Raw genomic sequence first — 14,570 nt, 5'->3', positions numbered from 1 at the left:
TAACAATGTAATTGCTCTGATGACAAAGTTCAACACAAGGGGATCTCATCATGAAGTTTGTTTCAGTAGACGAGAATTAGTGGGTGGAGGGTAGGAGGAGGGAAGAGAGAAAAAGAGGTGAAAAGGAATGTGTTGAAAGAGGAATGGAAAGAAAGAATGAAACCGAAAAAAACAGAAAGGAGAGGAGGAGAAGCGAGTTATTTGCTTACCGCAGAGAAGATGAAGAAAGTTATTTCATAGGACGGAGACTGTAGTGTGTCTTCGTTACCGCTAAATGAAATATGGAGCGATATAATACGCACCCAGGAACCAACTTTTCGGCTGCAGAAAATTTCACAAGATGTTACCACGATGTCGGGAAACCAATTTACTTTTTTTTCTTTACTTCCACGTTCTATTTCGAAACACGCTCTCCAGTCTCTTTTGTAGTCATGAAAAGTGTATCTTAACGTGTGTATTATTATACACTGATGGTTAAGGTAAATTCAGTGGGTTACACGTAATCATATCTTTCAATCTTCAAAAGAGAGCAAAAAATCTTACTTGCTATGCTCATTCAACGAAGTGTCATTAAACAGAATCAGGTGAGGCGGTTTTGAGTGTAACGTCCTTTTCAGCAGCGAGGCTATATGAGACGGGACCTGCTGATTAACTACATCAGCTCCCGCCGGGAATCGAAAAACAAAATCAGATAAAAAATTGGAAGATGCCCATTCAGCCGTGGACTCAGTACCTCTCGTTATGATTTCGGCAATATTTTTCTTCCAAGAATTTATATTATTATTTAATTTATTATTCAATTAAATTCATTATTCAGAATCAGGGACCCCATACACCTGAGGTGAGCGCTCTACCACTGAGCCACGCTGCCACAGAAATTATGTGTAATGGAACTTTCCTGGTTGAGCACGGGAACGATTAAGGGAAAAATGAAATACTTATCATGCATACGTTTCAAATTTTATGTTCTGAAGTTATATATTAAATGCATCTAAGCCTTTTTCTCTCCTCCCTTTAGACATGAGTTTTGAAAATGGACAACATTCCAAATAGGTCCTGGGACTCCACTGCTTTTCAACTGAATTTCCATATTTCCTGAAAGAGGAAAAACATGAATGTGGAATAAACCCTGGTGATTACAGTAATTATGCAGCCGTCTCCACTGGTCTAGTGGCTAGCGCGTATTCCTTTGGAGCACCTACTCCTGATTCGATTCCCGTTTGGAAAGCACAAAAAAGTAATTTTCCCAGTCATTCCCTTTTATTAATCATCCACCCGTTTCCTTTAACTTATAAGAAATATACGTGGGACGTTAAACTAAATAACATTTTTGTGAGAAAGCAATATTAACAGACTTTTAACAGGTTCTGAAAAGCAGACCATAAAAACGCTAAAAGCAAAATAATATTAAAACGCTTAATATCAGAAAATAATTCATTACTATTATAAGAAAATCTGAAGACTCTGCCAAGCTAATAAATTAATGCCTCATAAAATTACCATCCAAACCTATTTATTTATCAGAGGATTAATTCGCTTGACTTGTCACAAACTTAAATGTCTTTTATACGTAATAGTAACGAACTATTTTCTGATTTTAAGTGCTTTATTATTACTATTTGCTGCTCTTAGCGCTTTCGTTGAACTTGGTTAATATTGTTTTTTCAAGTCTCTTTTCTGGTTTTAGTGCTTTTTCAAGTCTGTTATTTTTCTTTAAAGTTCGTTTAATGCTTCTGATATTTCGTACCCAAGTAGTTTAGTTGGGTGTTATATAATGGGCCGGCCTACCAAACGTGCGTCAGTAAATATATATTTTTTCATGCATGTTTACTTTTGGCACACCACTCGAAGTAATTTTTGAAAAAATTATAATTCTTTCACTAAATTTCCTTCTTATTGTCTTCTAAATGATTTGTACTGGGCGACATGAATATATCTCACTTGGCATAGATAAAATTCAAAGGGGCATCAGAACTAATTGTTGAAAAATAACAATTCCATTATGATTTGCGTATAAAATTCGGGGTCCGGATGTTTAACATAAAAACTACAGTGCAAAAACACAGATCAACCTGTGCTAGGTGGCCATCAAAAAGCACGGATGCTATCAACAGAGTCAGGGCAGGGGAAAGTTGGTAAGCTCACGCGATAGCGCGAAGTGCGTCCGAAGGGAACAGGCGCGTCAATGACAGCGAGTATACACGTAACCGATGAAAGTGAAAAAAAAACTGGGGTTTGGGAATGATACGAATTTTAATAGCATTTGTCATGATCTCATGCTAGTAATACTCGACTTGTAAACATAAAATATAGCTTCTGCACATTGTGTAGAAATACACCGCTGGTGGAAAATAGTATCTAATAGTCGTTTGTCATATACACTCTCTTCTTTTACCCGTTCTAAAACATTTGTAACGATTTTACACTAGTAACTCTACACTTATAAACGTAAAATACATAGCTGCATTTTAATTCTATTGCCTGTAGAAATTTGTTCTTTATAAATATGTCTTTTCATGCAAAGTATTGAATTTTACCTGTAAATCTTTCAAAATTTGGTGTGCCAAAAGTAAACCAGCACCTATTTTTATATATATCGGTCTACGTGTCATAGAATGAAACATAAACATACACTCTGCATTAAGTAAAGCTGTTTGGAAGTTTAATTTTCTAGATCCTGAAAAAATTATATGGAACCACCAGAGAAGTACGTAGGACTCTTTCAAACAAATTACAATCAACAGATGTCTCAGTAAATAGGTAACGCTGTAAATAGTTCTCTCTCTCTCTCTCTCTCTCTCTCTATCTATCTCTATCTTCTAGCTAACTTGTATTAGATAACATTCATGTGTACAAAATACAAAAGTTTTATATACTTACTCATAATTTTTATTAATACGAGTAAATGTTAAATAATTGTGTGATATTAGTTGAAGCGTTCTAACAAAGATAGGGTTGGAATGGGAAGATAGAAGACTCATAAGAAACTTATACATGAACCAACAAGTAAGTGTTAGAATAGGGGAAGAACTGACGGAAGAGAGTACAATTGGAAGGGGAGTTCGACAAGGATGCTGCCTCTCGCCAACACTATTTAATGTCTATCTAGAAGAGATAGTAAAAAAGAGCCTACATGATGATGATGGCATTTCGGTAGGAGGTAGAATGATTAAATGCATAAGATTTGCAGACGATATGGCCCTTGTTGCAGAATCTGAAAAGAAAATCAATAAAATGTTAGAAAAAATGAGAAGGGGCTTTGAAGAATATGGGATGAAAATAAATGTTAGAAAGACAAAAGCCATGGTGATTGGAACGAAGGGGTCTGTGTCAAATATAAAAGTAGGAGGGGAGAAAATAGAACAAGTGAATAGTTTTCGATACCTGGGTAGTATTCTTAGTAATGACATGAAATGCGAACGTGAAATAAAAGCAAGGATAGGAATGGCGAAAGAAGCCTTTAAAAGAAAGAAAAGTCTGTTTTGTGGGACCTTGAACAAAGAGTTGAGAAAAAGACTCATAAAATGCTTCGTGTGGAGTGTTGTGCTGTATGGGGCGGAAACGTGGACATTGCGTAAGGGTGACGAAAATCGACTGGAAGCCTTCGAAATGTGGGTGTGGAGAAGAATGGAAAGAGTTAGTTGGGTCGAGCGGAAAACGAATGAGAGAGTGTTAGAAATGGTGGGTGAGAAAAGAACACTTTTAGATATTATTAGGAAGAGGAAGAGAAACTGGTTGGGACATTGCCTAAGAAGAGATTGTATCATGAGGGACGTCCTAGAGGGTATGGTGGCGGAAAAGAGAGGGAGGGGGCGAAAGAGACTACAATTAATGGATGATATTAAGACAGAAAGATCATACGCGAAGACGAAAAGGTTAGCGGAGGATCGTGGAGCATGGAAGCTTCTCAGCTGCGGCAAGTGGCCTGCCAATAAAGGCAGAATACCTATGATGATGATGAGTTGAAGCGTTGTATACTATCAAACAGGATTTCTGAACCTGGGGATCGCGATCCTTATGGAGGTCGAGAGAGGGTTTCATGGGGGTCGTGATGATAACCAGAAAAGATAAATATTATTAAAATGTAATACCAGAAAATATTTTTAAACACTATTTTTAATTTTGCTCTAATAGGCATATTTTTATTTCTATGCATATTATTAAGAACAACAAGAAATAGGTCTACTAAATATTTTCAACAGGCGCAGAGTTGTTTAAAACTCAATTTAAATGAAAGAGGTAAGATATGAAAGTAATGAGAACTACATACTGAAATATCAGAAAAATACAAATGCAACAAAACCTGCATATTGAAATACAATTAAAATTGAAAGCTAATGTATTTCCTGAGCATGGTGTGATTTCACTAGTGCAACAATGTCAGGTTCAATGTTTGTGATGCAGATTATTATGTTATTTAAAATACTTAATATTTTTTTTTAAAACAACTATCTAAGTTTTTTTAAAAACCAAAATTATAAATTACTTTTTATCTGACACACAATCATAGTCAACGTCTTGCGAATAAAATCAGAAAAATAAACACACTACTGAACAAGACTGCACTTATTTAATATAAAAACACATTTACACGTGACGTTTCGATCTTCTAATGAGGATCTTGGCTAGAAGATCGAAACGTCACGTGTAAATGTGTTTTTATATTAAATAAGTGCAGTCTTGTTCAGCAGTGTGTTTATTTTTCTACTTTTTATCATATGACCCTAAATTAAGAGAGTTATGATGTTTCGAACAGCCTCCGTTTAGAAACAGTATGACGGATCGGGTACGAAATTTGTAATATGAATGAACTGACCAAATTTGGTTTTAATCTATTCGCTTTTAGGGAAGTTACTGTATCCGCTATCCACAAGAAATGGATTCTACTATTATAGAAATAAATGGATATCTTGGGATCTTCGCAATAGGTATACTAAAAATACCACACAAGCTTGTTACAAACCAGAAATTATAAAGGAGTCGTTGACAAAAGGGTGTGATAAAATGGAGATCGTGATGGTAATTAGGTTGAGAACCACTGTTATAATTGGTATTTTTATACCGTTTTATCAATTACTTGAGTACTATTTTCTTAGTATGGTACGATATAATGTTAAAAACTTCCTCCTATCCTCTTGCAACTTGCAGGAATTTGCTTCGATCCAGGAAATAAAATTGTAAAGTATTCAACTTCTATCCTATATTGTTCAGTATGTTGTTCAGATTTTAAAAAAAAACATACTTGAATCACTTGATTTGAATACATTGAGAAACCTACGTACAAAGCACTTTTTTTTAAAAAAAATCGTTTTATCTTTGAAGTTTGTATTGTGTGTGAGTGCACCTTTTGAAGTTAAGCTGTTAACTCGACTGATATGTTGATTTGACATGCTAGCGTCGTTATGACAACTGTGTGTAGCGTGTCTTTGTCACACAGCAACAAATAGAAAAATTCTTTTTTTTTTTTTTTCAACCTTACGGTTGCTAGAGAAGTTATTACAGTGTAACTGAGCAATTGCCATAAGAGGTTACTGAAAAGGCCACTCAACTATAAAATGAAAGCATATCTCACATTCTAGCTACTCCTTTTATTGGTTTCATACTAAATACATATATATTTCTACATACTTGTAATGTGAAGTTACGGGTTAAATATGTTATTTGACAATGAAATGTATGTAACAAGGCAATTCTTACTTTGAAAAAAAAAATGGCACGTGTTGCATGTAAATGGAATTGGTTTAATACAATCAAGATGTATTTATTCGTTTGAAAAGGTTAACACACTGCCAACATGACACACGAGGGAACTTCTTATTACAGGCCAAGTATTTATCATAGATATTTACGATCGTTGAACAAGTTACGAGTAACAAGAGAGATCAAAAAAAAGAATAGATACGAGGGTGATTCAGAAAGTAAAGCCTCAAGGTGACACCTTTATTTGTGTTTGACAGATAGCACCGATATAGGTATCAGTGGAAAGCTTCCAATGTCATCTACAAATGGTGGCATCATTTTTCAACATAGTCCTCATTACGGGCAATACACTTGTGCCAACGCGAAACAAAGTTTTTCATGCTGTCGGCGAAGAACTGTGGTGGCTGCTGGCGACATGATTGCCGAACTGCTGCTTTCATCTCCGCGTCACAACACTGTAGTGTTGGTAATCCTTAAGTTTGGGTAAGAACCAAAAGTCGCAGGGCTCAAGATTCGGACTATAGGCTGGATGAGGCAGAATGTAAACATAATTTTCCCAGCAGACGTGACAATTTTGAATTTTTTGACGGAGGAGAGGATGTGTGGCGGTACTCTATCGACTTACGTCTCGTTTCCGGGTCGTAATGATGCATCCACGACTCGTCGCCAGCGATGAATGTTCCTGTGCGTACAACCTTCCACAGTCAGAAATTCAATGATAAACCGATATTTCAACCGGACGTCACCACTTGATGCCATAGGTTGCTCCATTGCTGAAACGAGAAGAGATAGTAAGATGAAACAAGTGATATTCTACAGTGTAAACATTAGTGTACTAATGGTAAACAGGTCAAAATGTTTGTAGTACTATTGGCCAAGTAGTGGGCAGCGCCGTAACTTAAGTTTTTCTAATAATTGGGTACCTTCTTTCCATCTTTCTCTTACTCTTTATGGGCCCCCGGAACCTGCGGGGCATCCCGCACGGCAAAGTCTGACAGGCCGTTAGTTACGCCCCTGGACCCGTTCCATACATGACAAATTAATTAATGGAACAATATTGACAAATCTTAAAGCTATACGAATATTATTTCTAGGGCCCCTAATTGTAGACATTCTTTTTACTGAAATGGACACATAACTCATTTTTGTTTATTTTTTGGGTGTTGTTTTGTTTATATAATGCAGTGAATCTCTTTTATGCTTCATTCACAATTTCATGTTTGTATCGTATATAGAGTAAGAAAATTTTGAGTTCGAGTTAAGTTCGAGTTAATCCCAATTTTGAACTATAGAAAGGCCTTATTAACCATTTGAATACTGTTATCTCGGTAGTTTTATCATGTATACACTTCAGCATCAGTTCGAGGCTCACTGGTAGAGCGTTTATCTCTGGTGCATAGGGTTCTTGGTTCGATCCCAGCTCGTGTCAAGTGAACTTAGTGGTGGTCAAACACCGTGTGCGTGAGTTTTCTCCGTGAGGTTCTCCCGTTTCCTCCCACTTTCTTCATTCCACCCTTTCCTTCATTTCTCATCAATATTGTCTCCTTTAGACTAGCCGGCACACCCGTGGGATGTAAAACTTAAAACTATAATTTCATTTCATTTTTTCAGCATCAGTTGATCATCTGTCTAAGAAATGCTGGTATCTTAGACAACTGTCTTAACTTACGGAAAATAAGTGTACTTTGAAGCAAGAACTCTTATAGATTGCGATATATTCATTTCTTTTGTAGTAACTAATTCATATATTCAACCTTTTATCCTTGTAGAACCCTTATATTTGAAAATTACATATAATGCGGTATCCACCCTTTTATGACGACCTGTACGGTCGCCGTATCATTTTCCATGCTTTTCGTACTCTTCATACTGCAGCCACCGCTTGTCTACAGTAAACTTATACGGTTGTCAATTTAAGTACTATTCCTCATGCCCCTCATATTCCAAATTATCAAGAAAAACTAACTTTAAAAAATTGAACTGGTTGCCATAAAACATACGAAATATAAAAGCCGTATAATTTTTTAGTTCGCGTACATTCCGCGTGTGGCGTTTCGATTGGAAAATGTATACGTATATCGCGGACAGCGAATCCATGGTAGCGGCATTGCTGCAACCAACGCGACTGTTGGTACTCTTGGTCGGCTGCGTTAAATGGCTTTCATTCGTTCTATAGGAGGGAATAGCAGGAGCGAATTAAAAGCCTGCTCGGACACACGTGATCTGTGATTCTCTCTCTCTGTCTCTCTCCACTTGTATTAGCCCGTGTGTGTGATTTCGTTCCACAGCAAGTAGTTGCTTAGTAATCGTTAAACGTGACGTCATACCATGAAGAATCGAGGCTAACGGAAGACACATGCCTCCGCGCCTCTCCAACCTCGTCAACAAAAGTCAAATGCTCAACTTACGTTAGTGCTAACATTTTGCAAACTGTGAACTCGAGTGTTTAATTTTTATATCACGAGTTCTCAGCATCTACTCGGCCGATTCTAAAATCCACTACTAGGAATATCATTTAATGTAGATTACGATACATTATAGTTTATCTCGAAGAATAGGCTCTCGGGTGCTGCGGCGTAATTTTTTCATTCATTATAAATAACAAATTTTCAGAAACTACTCAACCGATTTCAAAAATGTTTCCCTGTTGGAAAGCTTGTTTAATACCAGTGACGATACGCTATATTTTGTCTCGGAAAATGGCCCCTTGGGTGTCGGGTACGTCATTTTTTCATTCACTATATATAAGAAATATACAGAACTACTGAACCTATTTCAAAAATTATTTCTCTTTTGGAAAGCTTGTCTAATGCCAGTGACAATACGCTGTATTTTGCTCTGCAAAATGAGCCCTTGGATATAGGGGCGTCATTTTTGATTCATTATATATAAGAAAATTTCACAAACTACTGAACGAATTTCAAAAATTCTTTCAATGTGGGAAATCTTATCTAATGCCAGTGATAATATCCTATATTTTATCCTTGAAAATGGGCTACCGGCACTGGGACGTTATTTTTTGGTTAAATATATTCAATAGAAATATTCAAAAAATACTAAACCAATTCCAAAAATTCTTTCCGTGTTGAAAAGCTTGTATAATGCCAGTGAGGATACGCTATATTTTGTTCTGTAAAATGGGCTCTTGGATGTAGGGGGCGTCGTTGTTTTATTCACTATATATAAGAAATTTTCAGAAATTACAGAACGGATTTCAAAAATTCTTTCAATGTGGGAAAGCTTATCTAATGCCAGTGATAATATCCTATATTTTATCCTTGAAAATGTGCTACCGGGCACTGGGATGTTATTTTTTGCTTAAATATATTTAATAGAAATATTCAGAAACTACTGAGTTGGTTTTAAAAGTTCTTTCCGTGTTGGAAAGCCTGTCTAATGGCAGTGATGATATACTGTATTTTATCCGGTAAAATGTGCCCGTGGATATAGGGGCGTTATTTTTTGATTTACTATATATAAGAAATTTTCAGGAACTACTCAACGGATTTCAAAAATTTTTTCGTTGTGGGAAAGCATATCTAATGCCAGTGATAATATCCTACATTTTATCCTGGAAAATGGGCTTCCGGACGCTGGAGCTTTATTTTTTGCTTAAATATATTCAATAGGAATATTCAGAAACTACTGAACCGATTTCAAAAATTCTTTCCCTGTTGGAAAGCTATCAAATGCTATGATGATACGTTATATTTTATTCTGGTAAATGGGTTCTCGGGCGTATGGGAGGTAGTTTCTTTGTTTCGTCATGTAGAAAGAGGTTTTCAGAAACAATACTTAACCGATTTCAGAAAACTCTTTTCACTATCGGAGTGCTTATTTAATGCAAGTAATGATATAATATATATTATCCTGGAACATGAAGCCTTGGGCTCTGAGGGCGTTATTTTTTTATTTCATTGTGTATAAGAATTTATCAAAACCAACTGAACGGATTTCGGAAATCCTTTTGCTGGTGGAAGTTTATCTAATGTCTATATGCTAAATTTTATTCTGGAATATGGGTCATTGAGTGCTGGGGTAGGCAATTTTTGTTTCTTTATATATCGGTTTCTTTATGTAAATGATTTAAAAAAATGTTCGCCATTGGAAAGTATATATAATGTCAGTGTTGTTATGCTATGTTTTATCACGGGATATGGGCCCTTGCGCTCTAGGGTATTATTTCTTTGCCGAAATTATTTTGCTGTTGGAAAGCTTTTCTTATGCCAATGCTGATGTAACGTACTTTGTTCCTGAAGCCCTATCTTTTTCATGGATAAGAAACTGTGTTAGGAAGTATTGTAAACATTAAAATTGAAATTTTTAAACTACATAAATTAATTACATTCAGATATTAGAAGAGAACTATAGAAATCCATTGAAATTCATTAAGCAAGTAAATATACAATACAGTATTCTAAACAAGTATATGTTCATAGTTAGGCTATATAGTTAGTTTTTATATTGTTAGTAGTATCATATAGTTAGTCAGTATATACTATATACACCATATAGTTTCTAATATCAGGTGTCCACTCAAGATAAACTTATTTAACGCGATCAATTAAAGTAAGGCTGGATGCTACATGCAATTTTTCCCCTTTGGGATATTTTCGAGAACATGAAAATATCGGAAAATTATTAGTCTAATTTACTTTAATTTATAAACGGTTACTGAAGTGTTTCTCAATGTCAGGTTTCTACATAAAATCAACTTGCTTTACGCAATCGAGAGAAGTAAGGCTGGATACCACCTGCAATTTCGCCCCTTCGGGTCATTTTATGGTCAAACGGGAAAAAACAGAAAATTATCCCAGTAGCACTGGTAGGTGCATCAGTGTGGGAAATCAGGGAAAATCTGATGTGGACCCTCATTAATACCCTATGTGGGCCCCATGCAGATCTATTGACGTTTCTATCCATGATGGTCAATGTGGGATGTCCAACATGGGCCGACATCAGCTCCCTTCTTGGTCGACATTGCTCCATATGTATCAATGTGGGACCCACATCTTGCCCACCTGGGGCTCACATCTAACTCAAAATTAAATACGAGCACCGTCTATTGATAAACAATTAACCGGCAGTTTAATCAGGAGAAAACAATAGTTTCACATTCTCACGTGTGTAATTCGTTTTCCTGGACTCATTAAACAACTCTCGAACTATTTTACCACACAAGAATTTCGTCCTGTTCCATTGACCAGGAGTCGAACCTCCAAATTTGTGTGCTTCTAATTCATAGGCGAACACTTTATCCACTCTAGCACCAGGACTTGTTAGAACCAAAGACACCTAAATATCGTACTAAAGTCAGTGAAGCAGCGTAGTAGATCGAGTAGCTAATCTAAAAATGTGGGAAGAAGAAGAATTACGTCTGTTGCTAGAACAGTTAAAAAATACAATACATTCGTATCAACGAACTACAGTACAACGCCATCTGTTAACAATTGTTCTACTTTTAAAATTGTTGTATATTACCTAAAGATGCACTGTTGCCAAACTTCTTCCCTTTTGTCCCTGGTTTTTATTAGACCTTAGTCCATTTGAAAAATATACTTGCCATAAATATCTCAGCAAGCAAGTCTGAATAAATGAAAAACGCATTCCGTACCGTGCCAGCTCGTCCGACACTGGCCAATATAGGCCGGTATGTATCCCCAGCTGCGTCCGATGACATATCTGGGTCCCATGTAGAGTTCTCATTTTCTTTTCACCTATTTCTTGACTTTATACACAACAAAATCAACTCGAAATTTTGTATCTACGTACAGTATATCGCTAGTTTGGCTTTTTAGAAAACTTGCACTATATTTAGTTGATATGTCGAAATTCTATCTTGGACCCATAACTGACCAATGGGTATTCAAATGGGCCCAGCTCTTTGTCATGTTTCCCACATGAGGCGTTGTGGGACCCAAGTTTGGCGAATGTGGAGGTGCCACTACTGGGGATCATTGTAATTTATTTTAAATTTTAAAAGGTTACTGAAATGTCTCAATGTCATGTATCCACTTAACATCAATTTGTTTCATGCAATCAAGAAAAGAAAGAATGAATGATTTCTTCAGTTTCCACCTTTAAGTCTATTTTCATGGCCAAACAAGGAAGAATTTGGAAATTACTTATTCTCATTTATTTTGATATATAAGTAATTAACAAAATCCTTGTTAATATTAGTTATCGACTCCAGATTATCTAATTGTGTGTAATAAAATTTTGAAGTTCCAGTAATTGTCAGAAATCTTTGTATATAACCAAAGTCCGGAAATGCCGTTTTCTTTCAAAAGAGTGTCAGTCCGGGGCAGTTATCTTCCCTTGTGTCGAAACTGCTTTCCTTGAACTGACGTAGTTTTGAAAAGGAACAATTCAATTAGATGATTTGGAATAGATATTCCATATTAACAAACATTCCACTAACTAAATATGTATCAAAAGCCGATTCCAGATGTTCCCTCTTAAGACTTTGAAATTAATATTAGGTAAGGATAAGATTTGGGTTGAGTACCTTAACAAGAAAGTCATTTCTTTATCTTCAACGTAACATTAAGGGACAAAGTTGTAGCTGGCATCCGCATTTCTTTTTCTGTTTGAATACGGTTTACTTGGATTCGAGTGGATATATGACATTAAGAGATATTTTAGTAACTATTTACATATAAACATTAATTAAAATGATAATTTCGCGATTTTTACCGGTTTAACCTTGAAAATAACCTTAAGGGTCGAAATTGAATTGGTATCCATCCTTACTTTTATTGTTTGCATACAATTAGCTGATCTCGGGTAGTTACCCGATATTAACAAACATTTCAGTAACCTTCTCAGTAGCACACGCATATACCACTCTTCCGTCCCACAACGCTGAATGTGGGAAACGTGGGATGGAGCTGTGTGTATTGAAACCCACATTGTCCAGCTATTGGTTGCAGATAGAATCCCAACATATCAACGAAAATATAGTTTTTTTTTTGTTTTTTTTTAAGTTAATCCAGTGATCCATGTAGAAACCAAATTCATGTCGATTTTGTTCTGTATAACTCAAGAAATAGTTGAGAAGAAAACGGGAATCTCATGTGCACCCAGATGGATCTGTATAGCATCTCCATATCATACCTAGTCTAGATAGATTTATGTGGGTCCCACGTGGAATTCCCATTTTCAGACTTGTAATTATGAAGTTAAATGAGTTTTAAATACTTCACATTGTCATAATTTATTCTATTAAGTTTCTGTAAAATCAAGTTGTTAAAACCATGAAGTAATTTACTCTGCATTTCTTTACTGCAGAAGTAAAGTTTAAAACTGCATATCAATAACTTTATTTTCAATTAAATATTTGTCGTTAACTCCCGCAAAAGAAGCATAGGAGACAATGTTAATTATATACTGCTACCTAACGAAAGTTAGTAGATGTACTTGCTTTGACGCGACGGTAGAGGAGAAGAGGAACTGGACAGGCGCCCTGCAGTTTGTTGGAATCTGAATGTGCTTTAGGTACTTTTAAATTACTCTTATCAAAAATTTTGTTATTTCGTGATCAAATGTTTGGAGGAGCCTGTGCCCTCTCTCAAGAGTTTTTTTTTAGGAAAACACGAAAGCTGTATTCCCTGATTTTACGTCTACAACATCAGTACACAATTTCATTTGCTTCGGCTCACTTCTTGCTGTCATTCGGGCGGCAAATTTCAGAATTTTGGGTGGAAGCTTTTGACCCTGATCCGTTTTTCCGTACAAAATAAAAAAAACACGTATTCGCTTATTTTTTACAGATTGTCCCTAAATGGAATTTCATTGCAATTCTGCTTTAGGTAGTACTGAATTACACTTATTAGATATTTTGATATTTCGTGATCAAATGTTTCGAGGAGTTTGTGTGCCCCACCTAGAAGTTTTTTTTCCAGGAAAATAAGAAACAAGTATTCCCTTTTTTTTTACATCTACAATAGCTGTACGCAATTTCATTTGTTTCGGTTCACTTCTTGTGCTCCTTCGTGCGTCAACTTTCAAAGTTTTGGTTGGAGTTTTTGCCCCTAAACCGTTTTTCCGCATAAAGATGTATATCTCCGCAGATATCACTAGGTAGTAGGAGTTTGCATTATATCTGAATTACTCTCTAATAAATCAAACCTTGTGAGGGAGAGAGAAAGAGGGAATAAGAAGAAATACCAACAAAACAGCAGAAAATAAAACAAAAGAAACCAAAATATTTGTCCCTCTTTTTTGATTGCTCTCTGTCGTTTTGCAAAATTAAAACAAATGGCAAGAAACATTGCAAAGGCAAAGGTTGGTACCCCCGTGCATTGAATGGTTTTATTAAGATATTGGAGTAAAATTTGTGGGACCATATATTTCAGGTTTCATAATCATATAACATGAACGGATTCTTCTTTACCTATGGAATGAAAAATGACTTTTTCTGGAAATTTGGAAAATCAGAATCGATTTTTATTCTGACAATATGTGACTTTACAATATTCGCACATAGAAATTAATATACTTAACGTCTTCTAATGGTTGCCACAATCCTGTGGAATGTAGTGGGTGCAACAATGGTAATCGTCTTTAAATATTATATATATATATATATATATATATATATATATATATATATATATATATATATATATATATATATATATATATATAGGTAGATAGATAGATAAATAGATATAAATCAAAGTGATTATGCTTGTGACTTTATAACTCTTAAACCACCTGAGCAATCTCGATCAAATTTTCGACGTAGATGAAGTTCGGGCCTGAGATGGTTTCTGTCTTTTCACTTTGACGGTGCAAACTTAAGGAAGGCGGAGATACTTAAAAATAACCAAAAATGACCGATATTAGTGTCGAATCCATTGTTTTCG

This window comes from Thermobia domestica, chromosome 14 (assembly GCF_964235325.1).
Source record: "Thermobia domestica chromosome 14, izTheDome1.hap1.1, whole genome shotgun sequence".
Taxonomy (NCBI): Eukaryota; Metazoa; Arthropoda; class Insecta; order Zygentoma; family Lepismatidae; genus Thermobia; species Thermobia domestica.
Note: the sequence above shows the minus strand (reverse complement) of the source record.